This window comes from Arachis hypogaea, chromosome 2 (genome assembly GCF_003086295.3).
Source record: "Arachis hypogaea cultivar Tifrunner chromosome 2, arahy.Tifrunner.gnm2.J5K5, whole genome shotgun sequence".
In the NCBI taxonomy this organism is placed as follows: Eukaryota; Viridiplantae; Streptophyta; class Magnoliopsida; order Fabales; family Fabaceae; genus Arachis; species Arachis hypogaea.
Window position 1 is genome coordinate 84,613,683 of NC_092037.1, and position 20,608 is coordinate 84,634,290.

Below are 20,608 nucleotides of genomic sequence, written 5' to 3' on the forward strand. Positions count from 1 at the left end.
GTGTATGCGTTTTATTATGTTATGTTACGGGTAAGACTTGTATTTGTTTGCTTGGAAAGAGTCAAGTTAGCTTGTGTGTGGTTTCTTCTTTAATTTTCATTCGTCAACTGTTGGTATTGAGTATAGTATGTGTTTCGTGATAAAATTTCTAACTTCAAAATATAAAATTTTAATTGTTTCGGTACCTTCAAAAAGAAAAAAAAAATAGAAAAAGTCAAATTTTTAAGGTTAAAATTTAAAATTTTAATAATATTTAAAAAATACTTTTATTTATTTTTTTTAAATTATAATCTATCTCTTCATATTTTCTATATTTATTTTAAACTAAATATGATATAAAAAAATAATTTATTCTGTATATTTTACACTAAATATAAAATATTTTAATTTTGATATTTTAATTTATATTTCTTAATTTTTGTCTATTAATTTTTGTTTCTTAATCTCAATTTTATTTTCAAGTACAACCATATATACTAATAAAAAAGAGAAAAAATAAGAAAATATCAAAATATGCATGCATGCCTTTATTAATATATAAGGCAACTTCTGACTATTTTTTTATTTTTTTAGTATTACCGTAATATAATGACCCAATATATAAATGATTGGATCACGAATTTAATCTCTTTATAAAATGAGGTGGATTTGAATTTTATCATATCCAATTTAATTAATTATTCACGTGTAGGTTTAACAGTTATTTATATTCATATATGTATTATTAGGGATAAGTATGATTTTGGTCTTTAAGATATAGGTCAAAATCTTTTTTTTTGTCTTTAATTTTTTTGCATACAAAATCATTTCTAAGGTTTAATATAGTTTTAAAATCGTCCTTCAAATTAAAATATCATTCTCATTCTTCACCAAAATACCCAGTTCTTCTTCTCCATCATACCAGCATCTCTTCTTTTTTTTCTTCTTCTTTAACTATTTTCAACAAAATTTCAACTAACAAATATAAAAAAATTAAAATAGAATTTCAACTAGCAAATATCAGAAGTAGAAGAATGGAATAGAATCAGAAACAAAACAAAAACAAAAGAACAATGGAATCAATTAGAATGGAATCAAAGTCAACAACAACAATGCGATTAACAAAATCAACAAATCACAAATCTAACAATACAATTAACAAAAGAAACAGAAGCATAATAATCAACTTAATTAACAAAATCAGAAACAAAAGCAGAATAATAAACTTAATCAAAAACAGAATTAGAACCTAGCGGCGAGCGACGAGGAGCAGCAGCGACATGCGACGAGTAGCGAGAAACAGTCGCGAGTTAGCGAGGAAGAGGAGTAGCAGCGAGAACGCAAAGCAGCAGCGAATGACAAGGAGCAGCGACGAGCGAAGAGGAGTAGTGGAGACTGGCGAGCTAGCGAGGAGGATGAACAAAACGACAACGTGACGGACGTCCTCCTCGCCGATCTACTGGCGTTGACGTCCATCCTCTTTTGCCGACATCGTCGCCGCCCTCCCTTTCCCCTTCTTTTTCTTCTCTTCCCCCCTCACGTAATTCCCTTTTCTCCACCTTCTCTTTCCTCTTCTTCTTCCCTCCTCCCTCACGCAATTTTCTTCTCTCTCTCATCCGTTCTTTCTTCTTTTTTTATTTTATAATTTTTAGTTAAGGGCAATTTGGTGATAAAATTTAAAATTAAATAAAAGGACGATTTTAAAACCAAGTTAAATCTTATAGACGATTTTGTATAAAAAAAGGTTGAAAATGAAAACAAATTTCGACCTATATCTTAGAAATCAAAATCGTACTTAACCCTTATTATTATTATTTTTTCTACGATAGTTCATTTTTAATTGATGTTTAGTTAACAAATTTATTTTCTTTTATCATCCCTTACAAAATAGAGAGTGTCTACTACTTGAACTATTACAAACTAAATCTATTATTAGTCAAACGGGTCTAAATTAAACTCAGAGAGAAAATAATAAGAGTGTTTTATGAATTTTTTTTCATTCTTAAAAGTTAAATTTATTTTTAACTCAAATTAATTAGGTCAGTTTGGATAAACAATTTAATTAATTTTTTTAAATAAAAAACTTAAAATATAAAAATTTATATTAAAAGTAATTTATAAATAAATTATTTTATATTTAATTTTTTAATCACAAAACTATTTATTTTAAAATTGTAGAATTTAAATAAATAACTAAAAAAATACAATTTTTTTTTACACAAAAACATAAAACAAAAGCCAAACAAACATGAATGCTGTACATGAAGAAACACAAAAGATATAACAAGTTATATAAAGACAAAATCAGTGATATGAAAAAAATGGAATTAAAAATGTGATATCATATCACACACAACGTAAAATACAAATTTAATAATAACAATAGAATAATAGTGATAAAAAACCTCACATAGACATATGCAACAGGTGTTACAAATGGAGAATTGCGTGAAAATAGTAGTAAAGGATCAGTATTTTTAGCAAAAACAGAAAACATTTTTTTGATAAATGAAAATGACAAAACAACTTTTAGAAAAAGAGAAATATTTTTTTACTTCTTGAAAAGCTCTTAAAATAATATTTCAAAAAATAAAAAATATATTTTAAAAACGGGACCAAACAACATTAATGTGACCCAAAAGAAAAAAGTAACTTGCCACTACTCCACCTTGATATATTGTTCGTCTGTCTTAGTGCGTTATTTCGAATATACCTAATTATTGGCAGCATTTTGGCATGAGAAAAGCTCAAGAGCTAGCAGAGTTTATTGTTTTTTGTCAATATTTTTAGTCATCAATTTAATTCTTTTAGTCTAATAATTCAATAACATATTTTTAGCCCACATTTTTAAATATTGATAGTTAATTATTGATAAAAAATAATAAATTACGCTAGCTCTCTAACATTTCTCTTCTGTTCTGACTATCTATCTATTTGATGAAGAAAACTTTGTCCATGTATTCAGTGCTTTTAATTTTATGCCCCTTAATTTGTGATAATGGAGATTTTAGAGCAATTCTAATGGGATTAATTTTGGGTATCACTTTTGACTTCTACAAACTAATTTAAAATTCAAGCTTGCATTGGATACAATTAATGAAATGATACTGGTATCAATAAGGAGAGACCGTATCTTTTTAAAAAAAGATTAGTAAAATATTATCACTTGTATAATCTATTAAACCCATTAAATGAACATTATAATGTTGTTATTGCAACGTTGTAACAAACATTTGTACAGGATGATACCTGAAGGTTCAGAGAGTTACTTGTTCTTGATGAAGGTAGATCAGTTACTCGTTGGTCCAGCAAGATGGCAAGACTAGGTGGAACCTGCAAAGGTACTCCGATGCCCAAGTCAGAGATCTAGAGAAATAGGGGGTAAGTGTTTAGAGTGAAAGGTGATCATACTTAGGAGAGTGATTGAGCTCTCCTTTTATAGATGGCATAAGTTATCTTATCTTGAGATAAGGGGGTCCCACTATCTAAGAGCCTAGTGAGTTTGTCGGGATCTAGAATTGCCTCGGACGGACCGGGTTATAGAGGGCCCATGGGGACCCGAGATGTCAGGTCTGTAACAGTTGCCCTTAGATAATGAGGGCTCATTGATTAGGGGTTTCAATGCTAAAGGTTTAGCTTGCTTTAATCTTGTGAGGTCAATTGAGGGAGTGGGTTTGTGTTTGTCTATTGTGCTTCTCGATAAAATGATTGTTTTGCAGTTTTTAAGGCACCATTAATTTCCCTCAATAAAGAGAGAGAGGCTTTCGCACTTTTTCGATTTTTTTCCTTCGTTTCTTATTTCTCTTTTTTTGCCCCATGTTAGGGCCCTTTCTTCTATTTTTCTTATCTTCTTTTGCATTACATTTTTCTTTTGCTCTTCCTCTGTGTTGCATTTCTCTTTTGCTCTTCCTCAGCACTGCATTTCTGTTCTTCCAAGTTTTGTTAACCGTTTCTGCTCGTGGCATTAGCGGCTCCATTCGATCGAAACTTTTCCTCGTTCTTTCAAACAGGTCTGTCTCTATTTCCTTCTTTTTTTTGCTTTGTTGTTTTAGTGTTTTCTGCAATCTGTATTATTTTTTATTAGATTTGGTTGTTTGGTCTGTCACTCCTTTAGGTTGCTATTTCCATGGTTTGTGGCCATTGTATCAGGCGAATTTGTCCTTTGATTCTTTTTCTGTGTGATGGTAGTAGGTGATTTTTCCTCCATGCGATAGTGGTAGGTGGAGGGTGCCACTGCTTTAGTGCAGTTAGAGTATAGTGAGTTAGTTATAGGATTTCTATATGATTTGAGTTTTTGAGGAGTGGGGTAACAGTGGTGCCCTTTTTATTATAGGTATGGCGAGAAAGAGGCCCGACCAGGGTGCCAGGGAACCTATTTTTTCGGCAGAGGTGTTTTCAATTGCTATCATTAGGTTATATCCGATGTATCGGCTTTTTGGATGACGGAGGATGATCTTCAAAAGTTGTGCGACGATGACACAAAATGCGGGGGCAGTGAGGCAGAGCGTAGTATGAATTGGTGCTTTCCAAGGAGAATAAGCAGGTTTGTTATATTAACCCGAACCCCCCTGGCGAGTTACCAATTGGATGTGGGTTTATGAACCCATGTTCACGAAATTGGGGGTGCGATATCCTTTTTCAGAGTTTGTCCAGGCCCTTTCAACAGATGTTCAGTGACGCCATCCCAATTGCATTCGAATAGCTGGGCGACAATCTGGACTTTCGAGTTGGTATGTGAGTTCCTGGAGATTCCTATCCGAGTTAAAGTTTTCTTGTACTTCTTCCTCTGTAAGATTCTGATTAAGGAGGGGAAGTATAAAAAAGGTTATGTTCCATTCCGTGCTTAGCCAAACCACCAAGTTTTTGGGTTTTTTGAATATTCCTTTCACGGCTTTAAAGAGAAGTATTTCAAAGTTTGCCTTGCTCGGGGTCATCACCCTTTTTAGCTGACATTAGAAGGGGAGCGTCTCTTGAGAACCTATGAAAGATTATCTCCCGAGAACAAAGACATAGTTGACGTTTTGTTGGCGATATTTGGAGATAGGCCTTTGAATCCTTGGGATGTCATGGGGGGATAAGGGGCAGATAGATCCCATGTCGATAGGTCTTTTATTACTGCATTGTTTCTCTTTGTAGTGTTAAATTTCCGAGCTTGTAACTTACGTGTTTTCATTTGTGTTTTACAATTGGGATGGCTGGTGGGAAAACTACTCTTTCTTGGCTGAAGGTGACTTTCCTTCGCAACTCGGGAGATGGTAGTGATAAGGCGTCTCCTTTTAATCCTCAGGAGGCTTCCCATCCTAGTTCGTATATGGTCTCTTAGGAAGTCATTATTTTCAAGGTGGCTAAGGGGGATGACGAAGTCGAGGAGATCCCCGTTCCTGAGCCGGATAAGAAACGGAAAAGGCCGGCTGAAGGGAGTAGCGGGGAGAACATCGGGAAGGAAGCAATTGTCCATTCCATGATAGATCGTGGTTTCAACGTGAGGGCCTTGTTAAAATCTCCCGCTATTTTGGATAGGAAAGAGTTCCTTTTAAGAAAAAATGCTAGACTTAAAAATACAAGAAAAATACCAAGTTACCAAGTACGAGTGGTTCGCTTAAGGATAGTAGCATCATATGTTTGCGTGTTCCCTGACCTTGGTAGCTCTGTACTGTGAAGCCATTCTAATTTGTATGCTCCTTTTCTGATCACGTCTTTGACTTGGTATGGTCCTACTTAGTTGGGAGCTAGCTTGCCTTCCCCGGGGCAGGGGCTGATATCGTTACATTATAAGACCAGATTTCTTTGTTTAAACTCCTGCTTTACTACTTCCCCATTGTATCGTAGGCTTATATTTTGTTTCAAAGCTAGTTCTCATTGGTAGGGCTGGAAGTGAGTGGTGCGGAATTTACAACCACAAACTAACCGGCAAGTGCAGCGAGTCGTACCAAGTAGTACCTCAGGTGAATGAGGGTCGATCCCACGAGGATTGATGGACTAAGCAACAATGGTTGATTTATTTACTTAGTTAGACAAACAGAAATTGGTGTTTGAGAGTTCAAAAAGCATTAAACAGGAAACTCAGAATATCAGAAGACATGCAATAAATAAGTTGGGAATAAAATATGGAGAAAGCAGTTAAGGTTTTAGAGTTATCTATTTTTCCGGATTGATTCTTCTCATTAATTTATTTTAATCATGCAAGATTTAATTCCTGGCAAACTATATATGACTAAACCCTAATTCCTTAGACCTTTTTAGTCTCCTCTAAAATTCATCAACCGCCAATTCCTTGGTCAATTAATTCCAATTAGAGGGTGAAGTTCAATTCTAGTTATATGCCACAGAAATCCTAATTACCCAAATATAAGAGGATTATATGTCACGTATCCCGTTAAATCCAGATAATTAGAAATTTAGAAAAATATGTTTTCAAGCTGTTCAAGTAAAGAGCTTTTCCAAGTTATACAAGAACTCAATTAGAAAGAGGGTCATACTTCCGTTCCACCCAATTTCATAAAATAAAGAACGAAAACAATTCTTGAAATATAAATCAGTACATAAATTAAAATAGAAAAAACAAGGAACAGAATCAATCCATACAATAGATAGGGCTCCTAACCTTAATAATGGAGGTTTAGTTGCTCATGAAAAAGAGTGAAAACTAGGATTCTGTAAACTGTAAATTTTTGGGACGGGATGGAATAATCCCTAGAAGAAAAGTTTCTTCTTTTTATATCTCATCCTAATTAATTTAAAATCTATTTTCTAAAATTAAAATAAAATCTTTTCCTATTTTAAAAATAAAATTTAAATTTAAATCAGAATTAATTAACAATCCGTGCCTTGTAACGTGGGGACAACTTGGCTTCACTAGGATCCACGCCTAACTTCATGCTGTTCACCACACAAGGCGCCTAACTTGAACTGAAGTGGAGGCAATGCGCCTTACTTGAGATGGGAGTGCGCCTTACTTGAAGGAGAGCATATGTTGCGTGTTGTTGTTGTTTCTTGCGCCTAACTTGAGAAATCTCAAGTTGGGCGCAGCCTTAGCAGATTTTATGGAAGAGAAGTATAAACTATTATATATCGTTGGAAAGTTTTGGAAGTTAGCTTTCCAACGCCACTGGAATCACTTATATTGGACCTCTATAGCTCGAGTTATTCAGGTTTGAATGCAGAGAGGTCAGGGTTGACAGCATCATTCGCCTTCTTCTCTTTTTCTGCGGAAACTCCATCAAATCCAGCTGAATTCTACCTGAAATAAACAGAATTCTACACGACTCAAAGTAGCATCCATAGTGGCTAAAAGATAATTAATTCTTTATTAAACTCAACAAATTAAATGCAAATTCACTAGAAAAAGATAGGAAAGATGCTCACGCATCAGTGAGTCAAGCCAGGTCATGAGCCAGCTCGAGCTCGGCTCATTAATAGCTCAATAAGCTGAACTTGTGAGCTGGTGAGCCAAGCTTGAGCTTGGATTTGAGCTCATAAATAAATGAGCCGAGCTTGAGCTTGGATAAGCTCAGCTCATAAGCTCGTGAGTTGGCTTGATTATATATATAATATTAAAAGCATAGATTAAATGCATATAGGATATGCATATTAGTAATTTAATATATATATATATATAATTATATATATTAATGTTTTTAATTGTTTAAAATTTTATAGTCATTTTTATATATAATTTTGATGTAGGACATAAATAAAAAATTTATAATGGATAGATAGACAATATATTATATTTATTTTTTTAATATTTTTTAATATATATAAGTTATAATTTATCGATATCGAATTATCGATTATGTTCCTATTATTTGAGCCAGCTCGTGAGCTCGAGCCAACTCGTGAGCTCGAGCCAACTCGTGAGCTTTCGTTGAGCCGAGCTTGAGCTTACAAAATAGGCTCAGTTGTTAATGAGTCAAGCCGTGAGCCAAGCTTAATTTTTGTGAGTCGAGTTAGTCCAGCCCTACTCATAGGTGCACTATGCTCCTTACTTCATCAACTAAGTCCCTCTCTGGCTCTTTGTCATACCCCGGATGGTCCTTATTGGGCTCGGCTTAACGTGTTTTGCTTTTGCCCGGTTATTGGGTAGTTTACCGTTTTCCAAATATCGTGTGATAGAAGTAGTCCACGCCGGTTGGTTAGACAACGACAGGCTAGTTGGACCCATCGGCGAGATGGATGGTGTTCGTATGACTTCCTGAATTAGAGAGCGGTTTTCGGCGTGCGGGTTAGTGCTTGCCAACTTGGAGAGCAAGTCGGCTCTTGCATTCCTCTTTCTGGGAACGTGTTTTACTGATATTTGCATCAAACTCGCTAGTCATTACTTTTACCTTTGATAGGTACTTCTGTAAAAGGAAATCCCATGCTTAGAAATCTTCTTTGACTTGGGAGATGACTATTTGAGAGTCGTTGCAAACTTCCATGGTTTTTACTCCTACCTCTTTGGCTAGGGTCAATCTGGCTAAGGGGGCTTCATACTCCACTTGATTATTGCATATTAAAAACTCATATCAGTTTCACTGCTCGATCAATATTCCATTCTGGTTATCAGGAATGACTCCTGTTCTATTGGAGCTCGTATTCGACAAGCCGTCAACATGGAGTTTCCATAGTTTGGGAACTTTTCTTCTTGGAGTCGTTTCAATAATGAAGTCTGCCATTCCTTTGGCTTTGATCGCATTCCTAGGTTCAAAGTGGTTTTGGAATTAAGTCAACTCAACCATCCAAGAGAGCATCCGCCCTGCCATATCTGGCTTCTAGAGTATTTTCCTAACCTTCTGGTCTGTTCAGACTGTGATGGGGTGGCCTTGGCAGTATTTGTCGAAATCGTCAATATGATAGGAGGAAGGCATAGGCGAGTTTATCGACATTTTGGAGTACTTTGCTTATGAAATATACTAGCAGTTATGTTTTGTGCTCGTCTTCTTGGACCAACGTTGCAGCTAGTACCTCTTTGGTTATAGAAAGGTAAAGAGATAGTGTTTCTCTCGTTTTGGGCTTCAAAAGATAAATATGGTTCTCCCAATGCCCTTTTGAAGTGGTGAAAAGATTCCTCACACTCTGGTCCCATTGGAAGCTTATTCCCTTTTTCATGAGTTTGAAGAGGCATAGTGCCTTTTGCACCGACGCTCCGAGGAAGCAAGATAACACGGCTAAATGATCTGTCAACCTTCAGACATCCTTGAGATTTGTTGGGCTAGTTATTTTGAGGATGACCTGGCATTTCTTTAGATTTGCTTCCATTCCTATTTGCGTGATCTCGAAGCCCATAAATTTCCCGGCCTCTATTTCAAACGCGCACTTAGATGGGTCGAGTCACATTCGGTGTTTTCTGAGGGTTCGGAATATGGCCAAGAGGTCATTGATTAGAGTGTCATCCATTTTTGCATATCGTCAATGTACACCTCCAGCTTCGTTCCTATGAGGTCTTTGAAGATCTTTGTGACGATCTCTAGTATGTGGCCCCTGTAATTTTATCCTGAATGGCATGATTGTGTAGTAGTAACTAGTAAGTCTCTTTGAGGGTGATGAAGGTCATTTTCTCCTCGACGGGCTTGCGCGTGTGTATTTGATTATACCCAAAATACACATCCATGAAGCTGAGGTACCAATGTCCGAAACCGGTGTCTACTAACCCGTCGATATTTGGCAACAAGAGGACATCTTTTGGACATTCTTTGTTAAGGTCCGTGTAGTCCATGCACATTCGACACTTACCGTTTGCCTTTTTTACCATGACGACATTTGCCCTGGTGGTATAGGGTATTTACTGAATGAATCCAGCTGCGAGCAAGCTTCTAACTTATTTTTTAACTTCGCTTGCTCTGTCCACCAACATTCTCCTCCTTTTCTGAGTAACTGGACTGGCTTTTGGGTCTATGGCCAATTGATGTGAAATCAGATTCGAGTCTATCGCTGGCATGCTGGTGGGTGTGAAGGTAAACATATCTTTGTTTTCCTTTAACAGCTTTATAACTTGTCCTTTCAAGAAAAATGGGAGATTTCTATTGACGAAGGTGAATTCCTTCACTGTCTGCTTGATCTAGAGTTTTTCCATATCCCCCTTCTGGTTCTAGTCTCGGCTGGTCCTATTATCGGGAGTCGAGATCGACAAGGAAAATTCATGACGCTTCACGAGATCTTTTTTGGAGCATAGTTGTTAGAACCGAACCAGTGATCAAACCGGTCAGGCTACTGGGTCACTGGGTTACTGGTTCAACCGGTGAATCATTGGTTCAATTGGTTAACCCAGTGGCCCCATGCAGGATCAGTTTTTCCTTTACTGTTATTTTTTTGGGTTCCAATTGTTGTATCAAGAGTTGAACCTTGTTTTTGGAAAGTTGGTGTTTCTGATGGTGTATTTGATGAAGCCATCCTAAATTCCTAATCAACCAGGACTAAAAGACAAATCTACAGGAATAATATATAATAACAATCTACTAAGAATAATATACAATAGCAACCAGATATAATAACAATATATTACATATAACAAGAATATATTACACTATAATCAACAATATATTATACCAACAACGTAAAACAAAAAACTGAACAATCTAACAGAAATCAACAAGTTATACACTTATAATCAACCAAATATGATCAACATAGATAATCAACATTATTAATCAATTAATTCTAACAAAAGTACTAACTTATTGAAAATTTGAAAAGCTGAATAACTTAAAACAAATAAAAATACATACCTTATGGTTGATGCACCGCCGACAGAGAAGAGGGAGACCGGAGAAGAAGCACGGCGCCGACGACGACGACAGGGACGACTGGATGATCGGACCAACAAAAGGAGGACGACGACGGACACACAGGGGCACAGGACAGGAGGCGACGAGCCAAGATACTTAGGGGCCACCGAGACAATGAGCCAAGATACTTAGGGGCCACCGAGACAATTCTGTTGCATTAGAGAAACTAATTGAGGCTTAAGCTCAAAGTTGTTTACTCCAATGGCAGGGATAGAGATGCTTCTCCCATAGAAGTCAGGAATGGGTGCAGTAAAGTCACCCAGCACCTTCCTTGCATTGTTGGCATTGTTGTTGTTTTCGGCTGCCATGGGTTCTTCTTGTTTGAAGATTTCTGTTAGGTCCTCTTCAGAGAGTAGTGCTTTAGCTTCTCTTAGCTTTCGCTTCAAGGTCCTTTCAGGTTCAGGGTCAGCCTTAACAAGAATGCTTTTGTCTTTGCTCCTGCTCATATGAAAGAGAAGAGAACAAGAAAATATGGAATCCTCTATGTCACAGTATAGAGATTTCTTGAGGTGTCAGAGGAAAAGAAAAATAGAAGGAAGAGGCAGAAGAATTCGAACTTATCAAGAGAGATAGAGTTCGAATTGTGCATTGAGGAGGAGTGTTAGTCCATAAATAGAAGGATGTGAAAAGAGGGGAAGAAATTTTCGAAAATAAATTAAAAATATTTTTAAAAACATTTTGAAAAATTGAAGAATGATTTTCGAAAATTAAAGTTGAGAGAAATAAAGTGATTTTTGAAAAAGATTTTGAAATTAGAAATCAAAAAGATATGATTAAAAACTATTTTGAAAAAGATGTGATTAAGAGATATGATTGAAAAGTTATAGTTTTAAAAAGATATGATTGAGAAGATATGATTTGAAAAACAATTTAAAAAGATTTGATTTTGAAAATTAATGACTTGGCTAACAAGAAATTTAAAAGATATGATTCAGACATTAAACCTTTCTCAACAGAAAAGGCAACATACTTGAAATGTTGAATCAAATCATTAATTGTTAGCAAGTATTTTTGAAAATGGAAAGAAATTGATTTTGAAAAAGATTTGATTGAAAAGATATGATTTGAAAAAGATGTGATTTTGAAAAATTATGAAAACTTGAAAAAATTTGGATTAAAAATATAATCTTCCCTCTTGTGCCATCCTAGCGTTAAACGCCCAGAATGGTATCCACTCTGGCGTTTAACGCCCAAAATGCTATCATTTTGGGCGTTAAACGCCCAGCCAGGTACCCTGGCTGGCGTTTAAACGCCAGTTTTCCTTCCTCACTGGGCATTTTGAACGCCCAGCTTTTTCTGTGTAATTCCTCTACTGTATGTTCTGAATCTTCAATTCTCTGTATTATTGACTTGAAAAGACACAAAAATTTTTTTTTTGAATTTTTAATAATGAGGAATAATCAAAATGAAACTAAGATCAAATAAACAATGCATGCAAGACACCAAACTTAGAAGTTTGTATACTATTGACACTAACAAAATGAGAATGCATATGAGAAACAACAAAATATTCAAGACAAGAGAATTTAAAGATCATAACAAGGAAATCATCAAGAACAACTTGAAGATCAATTAAGACACATGAATGAATTCGAAAAATGCAAGAAGAACAGAAACATGCAATTGACACTAAACTTAAAATGAGACACTAGACTCAACAAGAAACATAAAATATTTTTGGTTTTTTTGATTTTGTAATTTTTTTGGATTTTTTTCGAAAATTGAATAAGGATATCAAAATTCTTAATGAGAATTCCAAGAATCATGCAATGTTAGTCTAAAGCTTTAGTTTAAAGGAATTAGACATGGCTAGCCAAGCTTCAGCAGGACATTACATTCATGAGCTAAATTGATGAGAATCAATCAGCTTTGGTGATGATAAGAACATCACCTTGAAACACTAGAATTCATTCTTAAGAACTCTGAAGAGAAATACCTAAGCTAAGCAACAAGATGAACCGTCAGTTGTCCAAACTCAAACAATCCCCGACAACGGCGCCAAAAACTTGGTGCACAAAATTGTGATCATCAATGGCGCCATCAACATGGTATGCTCAATTGCAATCTCAACTCTTTATCACAACTTCGCACAACTAACCAGCAAGTGCACTGGGTCGTCCAAGTAATAAACCTTACGCGAGTAAGGGTCGATCCCACGGAGATTGTTGGTATGAAGCAAGCTATGGTCATCTTGTAAATCTCAGTCAGGCGAATTCAAATGGTTATGGATGATTTATGAATAAAACATAAAATAAAGATAGAGATACTTATGTAATTCATTGGTGAGAATTTCAGATAAGCGTATGGAGATGCTTTGTCCATTCCGTCTCTCTGCTTTCCTACTGTCTTCATCCAATCCTTCTTACTCCTTTCCATGGCAAGCTGTATGTTTGGCATCACCGTTGTCAGTGGCTACAGTCCCGTCCTCTCAGTGAAAATGTTCAACGCGCTCTGTCACAGCACGACTAATCATCTGTCGGTTCTCAATCAGGTTGGAATAGAATCCATCACTAACGCCCAGCCTTCAGGAGTTTGAAGCTCGTCACAGTCATTCAATCCTTGAGTCCTACTCAGAATACCACAGACAAGGTTTAGACCTTCCAGATTCTCTTGAATGCCGCCATCAATTCTAGCTTATACCATGAAGATTCCGATTAAGGGATCCAAGAGATATCCACTCAATCTAAGGTAGAACGGAGGTGGTTATCAGGCACACGTTCATAGGTGAGAATGATGATGAGTGTCACGGATCATCACATTCATCAAGTTGAGGAACAAGTGATATCTTAGAACAAGAATAAGCCGAATTGAATAGAAGAACAACAGTAATTGCATTAATACTCGAGGTACAGCAGAGCTCCACACCTTAATCTATGGTGTGTAGAAACTCCACCATTGAAAATACATAAGAACAAGGTCTAGGCATGGCCGAATGGCCAGCCTCCCAATGATCTAAGAACTAGAAGTCCAAAGATGATCCTAAGATCTAAAGTGATCAAAGATACAAAATGATCCAAAGATGAAAATACAATAGCAAAAGGTCCTATTTGTAGAGAACTAGTAGCTTAGGGTTTACAAAGATGAGTAAATGACATAAAAATCCACTTCCGGGTCCACTTGGTGTGTGCTTGGGTTGAGCATTGAAGCTTTCATATGTAGAGACTTTTCTTGGAGTTAAACGCCAGCTTTTGTGCCAGTTTGGGCGTTTAACTCCCATTCTTGTGCCAGTTCCGGCGTTAAACGCCAGAATTCTTGAGCTGACTTGGAACGCCTGTTTGAGCCATCAAATCTAGGGAAAAGTATAGACTATTATACATTGATGGAAAGCCCAGGATGTGTACTTTCTAACGCAATTGAGGGCGTGCCAATTGGGCTTCTATAGCTCCAGAAAATCCACTTTGAGTGCAGGGAGGTCAGAATCCAACAGCATCTGCAGTCCTTTTCAGCCTCTGAATCAGATTTTTGCTCAGGTCCCTCAATTTCAGCCAGAAAATACCTGAAATCATAGAAAAACACACAAACTCATAGTAAAGTCCAGAAAAGTGAATTTTAACTAAAAACTAATAAAAATACAATAAAAACTAACTAAAACATACTAAAAACAATGCCAAAAAGCGTATAAATTATCCGCTCATCAATGTCGCATTGGAATATGGAGTGATCTTCCGGGGGATGCTTCATAGCTTCATCCAGATTGAAGCTCACTGTTCTGCCATCTACCTCAAAAGAATAGGTTCCCGAAAAGGTATCCAACTTGAACTTCGAAGTCTTCAAAAACGGTCTTCCAAGCAGGATTGATGAAGGCTTTCCTGAGTCATTTTGGGGCATCTCCAAGATATAGAAGTCAATGGGAAACGTGAGCCCCTTAATGCTCACTAACACATCTTCAGCAATTCCAACTACTGTAATAATGCTTTTATCTGCTAACACAAAACAAGCTGCCGACCTTTTTAAGGGAGGGAGCCTTAAAGCATTATATATAGACAAGGGCATAATACTCACATATGCTCCTAAATCACACATACAGTCAAAAAATATCACACCTCCAATGGTACAGTTAACCATACATGGGCCTCGATCACTACATTTTTCAGGTATATTTCCTATTAAAGCAGATATAGAACTACCTAAAGGAATAGTTTCTAATTCATTAATTTTATCTTTATGTATGCACAATTCTTTTAGAAACTTTGCGTATTTAGGTACTTGCTGAATAACATCAAAAAGGGGGACGGTTACCTCAACCTTTTTGAAGATTTCTACCATTTTGGGATCAAGTTCCATCTGCTTTCTGGATTTCTTAGCAAGGTGTGGAAATGGGATAGGAGTGGCATCTCTTACAGCTTCAGCTTGCTGGGGTTCTGCATTCCTTGGTTGGGCTGCTTCTGCTTCAGCCATGCCTTGTGCTTCATCTTCTTCTTCAACATCCTCTACCTCAACCATGTCCTCAGCTGGGGCGTGTTCTAGTGGGCTTGGTTCCTTAGGATTCCTCCCTTGTAGTGTGGTTCCAGACCTCAAGGTAATAGCATTGATGCCACCCTTGGGGTTGGGTAATGGTTGAGAGGGGATTCCACTGGAGCTCAAAGTCTGGTTGTTTGAGCTATTTAGTGATCCAATCTGTAAGACAACAGCTTGTAAGGTAGAGTTCAAACCATTTAGAGTAGAAGTAAGGTTGTTTTCCATGGCCTACTGTCTCCGATCAATAGATTGTAATAACTCATCATTAGAAGATGAAGAGGGATAAGTGATCTGAGGGGTCTGCTGAGATGCTTGAGGCTGCCTTAGATGAGGTGCTCTGTAGGCCTGATTCTGATTCTGCTGTCTGATGTTGTTATTGTTATTCCACCTCTGGTTTCTATTGTTATCTCTGCCTCCTCTGTTATGATTGTCCCTCCAACCATGGCTAGAATTATCTCTCCAACATTGGTTGGAATTGTCCTGCCATCCATGGTTGTAGCTGCCACCTTGATTGTATCCTTGATTGGGGCGGTCATAGAAGTTATGAGTGGCTGTCACAGTGTTGTCTTCCTGTTGGAGCTGCAGACATTCCTCAGTATAATGACTATAATCAGCACAGATCCCGCATACTCTTTGTGGAACCACTATTGGCTTTGCTGTGGTGGAGAAGGCTGAGCTTGCTGAGCTTGTTGTTGACTCAACTGCATCTGCTTCAGTAAGTTGGTCATTTCACATATACTCTGAGTTAGAGCAATAGTCTCTTTGCTAGAGGATACCTCTGCAACAGCTTTTGAGTGGCCTTGCCTCTGCCTATTATTCCTAGTGGATTCATCTAAGTCACTGATCAATTGTCATGCTTCATCAGTGGTCTTGTACTTTTTCATAGAGCCATTGCTAGCACCTTCCAATATGGTCTTATCTTGAGGCTTCATGCCCTGTGTGAAGTAGCCGAGCAACACCAACTTGTCAATCATGTGGTGGGGACATGCTTCCAGAAGATTGTTGAAGCACTCCCAATATTCGTAGAGAGTCTCGGATTCGCCTTGAACAATCATGGAAATTTCTTTCCTCAATCTATCAGTAACTTCAGCTGGAAAGTATTTTTCCAGAAATTCTCTTCTAAGTGTATCACAGTTAGCAATAGTCACTCCAGGTTGAGTGTAGTACCACTCTCTCGCCTTTTCCTCAAGAGAGAATGGGAAGGCTTTTAACAGAATAGAAGTTTCATCTGCACCATCACGCCTAACAGTAGAACAGGCTGCCTGAAAATCCCTAAGGTGCTTGACAGGCTCTTGAGCAGGTAAGCCATGAAACTTAGGTATCAAGTTGAGTAGTGCAGTCTTTAGTTCAAAATCTGCAGCCACCGTTGGGTGATGCGCTTGATACGGTTGTAGTGTAAAATCTGGGGCTCCAACTTCCTGGATAGTAACTCTCCTAGGTGCTGCCATGTCACCTGCACGTAAATCAACCGAATTAGTAAAAAGGGAGCTTGTTTCTTCCTTAAGTGATGTTTCAGATTCGCTCTTGGAGAGGACTAACCGACGCCGAGCTTGCCTTATACGTGAGATAGTTCTTTCAATCTCAGGATTAAATACTTGCAAGCTTGGATCAGGTAGTGAATGCGTCATTCAATGAAAGAAACATGCAGCTCATAGTAGCAAAATAAAATAAAATGTAAATAAATAAATTCCAATCAATAAATTAGCACTCTATTGCAACTCCCTGGCAACAGCGCCAAAAATTGGCAGTGGTGGAAATTGGCAGATTAAGAATTATTAAGAAAAATAGCGTTGCAAGTACAGCTCTTAACCAGCAAAAAATCCACTTGTCAATTTAGAAAAGAGTTGTCACAAATTTTAGAAATAAAATACTGGGAGTATGAGTCCCAGGTCGTCTCCCAACGAGTTGCAGACAGATGTGCTATTTTATTAATCAGAGATTTTCCAAAATGTTTGAGTTTGATAAACAGAAAATTAAATCAGAGAATTTATGTAATTCAAATAAAAACCTTGACCGGGAGAAGATCAGTTGGAAGTTCTATCCTTGTTGGATTTTTCTCAAGATCAATTGGTAATTGGTAGTTATTTCCACTCAGTTATCCTTTACTAAATAAAGGAAAGTTAAGTAAGTTGGAAGTCAACTTCTATTCACAAGTCCTAATCCTCTTCTTTGGGAAGGATTAGCGTTAGTGACTAGAGATTCAACCAATAATAAATCCAATTACAAATTGACTCTTGAGTATTCCAACTCAAGGTTCTCCTTTTAATAAACTCCCAATCAAGTTGAAAAACTACTCCATTATTATAAATGTAGACTTCACAAAATTAAGAGGGAAAATAAAAAGAGACATGATAAACAATAATCAAAGAGATCAATTAAAAATAAAATAGTCTTCGTAGTAATAAACTTTAAAAAATAATCCAATTGTAACTGGACAAATTAAGGATATGAAAGAGTAAGTAAAAAGTAAATAAACAAACTAAAATGACCAGTTTCGAAAGTAGACTCTTCTCAATAACCAAAGCTAAACCTTCAAATCCTAAACTATGAGTGTAAAGAAAAAACCTAGAGGAAGAGGTAGAATTCTCTCTCTAGATCTAAAAACTAAAACTAAAAAAATTAGGCGGAATGAGAATTATCCTTAGTCTCTGCATGTTTCCTGGCTCTAATCTGCGTTTTTGGGCCGAAAGCTGGGTTAAAATGCGGCCCAGAATCCATGCCAGTGATTTCTGCAAATTATGCAGATCGCGCACGTCACGCGACCGCGTCGTCCATGCGTTCGCGTCATCCAGCGTTTTCCCGTGCCACAAGTGCGCGTCGTCCACGCATTCGCGTCATCGTGCAGATTCCAATCCACGCGCTCGTGTGATTTTTTCCATTTCGCGCGGACGCGTGAGTCATGCGCCCTCGTCACTTCTCGCTGGTCATCTCCTCAATTTCTTGTGTTCCTTCCATTTTTGCAAGCTTCCTCTCCATTCTCTAAGCCATTCCTGCTCTATGAAGCCTGAAACACTTAACACACAGATCACGGCATCGAATGGTATAAAGGAGAATAAAAATATACAATTAAAAGATCTTTAGGAAGTAAGTTTTCAATCATAGAACAATTTTGGGAAGGACTTGTAATATCATGCTAATCATATGAATAAGTGGGAGAAAGACTTGATAAAACCACTCAATTAAACACAATATAAATCATAAAATAATGGTTTATCAATGAAGTTTTTGCCAAGGCCAGTCACTCTACTGAGGTAGTTTTGTAGATTTTCACTTCAGAGCCATAACTTATCAAATGCTCCTCTGAAAACGATGTTAGAGTCAGATCATGTATCTATCAGTATACGCTTTACCATCCCCGTACCCGCTTTCGCCGATATAACAAAGGGGGAATCTTCATTCAAAGTTCCGTTTTGACAATGTTTTCCGTATGGAAGGTTATGTTCGGTGGATCGAAAACTTTTCCCGAGGCGATAGCTCATGCGCAGAGGTCTTTTTTAAGTGCAGATATGGTCCTTTCTTGCATCTTTTTCCCGTTGATCACGTTGATCACTATAGTTGATCCTCGTCCTCAATATTTCGGGAGACAGTTTTTATCTCCCTGGGATTTTGTCATTCCTGTTCTGGTGACCTCTCCCTTTTGGTTCTACGAGCTTCTCTATAATTTTGGCAAACTGTGAATTTCCTATTCATGGTGGCCGATTGTGAGTAAAGGGTTTAGGCAGCTTCCTGTTTTACACTAAATATGAATGGAAGTGTTGTGTTGTCTTACACTAAATATGAATGGAGCTGGAATTCTCATTTTTTAATAGATATATCATCTTATTCCTTGAAAAAATAAACAAAAATTGAATTGAGCCTTTAATCGTTATATTGTTAGTAAAAAAATTAAATTCATAAAAGAATAAGGTAATACGTCAGTAGTTTACTAGTGGTAACAAAATTCATCCCATCGTAATTACAAGGAAATTAAAGCCAATTAGTTGGAAGTGTTTACAACTCGAGTTGGTTTGGATTCAGAAAAAAATTAAAAACTGAGCTGATTAAATTTTAATTGTTTGGGTTGATTCAAATTTAAAATTTTTTGTGAGTGAATCTGAATCATTTTGAACCGATTAAATTTGGATTAGATCGCTTCGAATAATTAGATATCCAATTGAAAATAAAATTTTAAAATATTTGAAAAAAATATAAAATTAAAAAAATTACGTAAATAATATATGATAAGAAAATAAGAACAATACATCATCAAATTATACTCAAAATAAATATCATAATTTAACACTCTTTGTAAAATTGTATGTATAAGAAAAAATTAAAGGATATGTCTCTAACCTTTTAAGTTTTTGAGAAATACATTTCTGATAAAATTTAAATACAAAAAAATTTCTTACTTTCACAAATGAAGGACAATTTTATCATTCCGTTCATTTGCCTCTCACATATAAAATAGAACTGGTTAATGTGGTTGTAACGTTGTTCGGTGCATGTCCGTTACGGGAAGGAGGCTAAAATTTGCAGACAAAAAGGTTCCTATACATGAAGAACCTCTCATACTCCTCTTTATTCCCTCCTTTCTTCTTCACCTTCACCACAACCAAAGAAAGCGTCAACTCAAAAATCTCAGCAGCAATGGTCAATGACCCTTCACTCCTTTTCTGGAACCTTCCAAGCTTATTCTGCAGTCCTTCTTCCTGACTGTGAAGCTCATCAACTAAGCAATCTCCTCTAATTTCGATACGATCTTAGAAACCGGCGCACTGAAAATAAACCTCGCCTTGTCACCCTTCTCCTCAAATAAGCCAGAGAGATCAAAACTAGGGGAAAATAATATGATATCAAACATTCAAACTCAAACCGTGGCAACAAAAGCATTCCTCCTCCTCCTCTTCCCACTTTTTTTAGTCTCAAACTCATATGTTTCTGACAAATCAAAAAAAGAATAAACATCATTACTACCACCAGCAACATGCTGCACCACCTTATTGTCATCCTCAATATGAAACTTAATCTGCTTAAAGCCTTTCTTGAACCAGCGATTCTCCATGATGTCCGAAATGGAATTTCTTTTGTCAGATTAGTATCAAGAAGCTTAGCAAAAAATTGGACAATTCAAGAAAAAACCACCTCGGGCAACAAAACTCACCTTTATAGATCTTCTTATACGTAACCATAATGTTGCGATCATAGAAAGGTAAATAGCCCGTGGTAGAAGACACCTCTGTTGTGGTAGAAGGAGACAACAGAGATGAGTTGCTGGAAGTACTTTCGAGCGAGGTCTTTCTTTAAGCGGCCTTTGACGACGTCATTTTCATATTTTTGACCTTTTTATCCTGTAAACTTTAGCTTCTTTTCCGTAATGAGCACCTGGACAACGATACAACCACATTAGCTGGTTTCATTTGATC

General features: G+C 36.8%; 1 pseudogene; it reads right to left on the reverse strand.

The window, feature by feature from the left end:
* Positions 1–19,515: 19,515 nt before the first annotated feature.
* Positions 19,516–20,589, reverse strand: LOC112727129 (CBL-interacting serine/threonine-protein kinase 12-like; annotated as a pseudogene).
* Between the last annotated feature and the right edge of the window lie 19 nt (positions 20,590–20,608).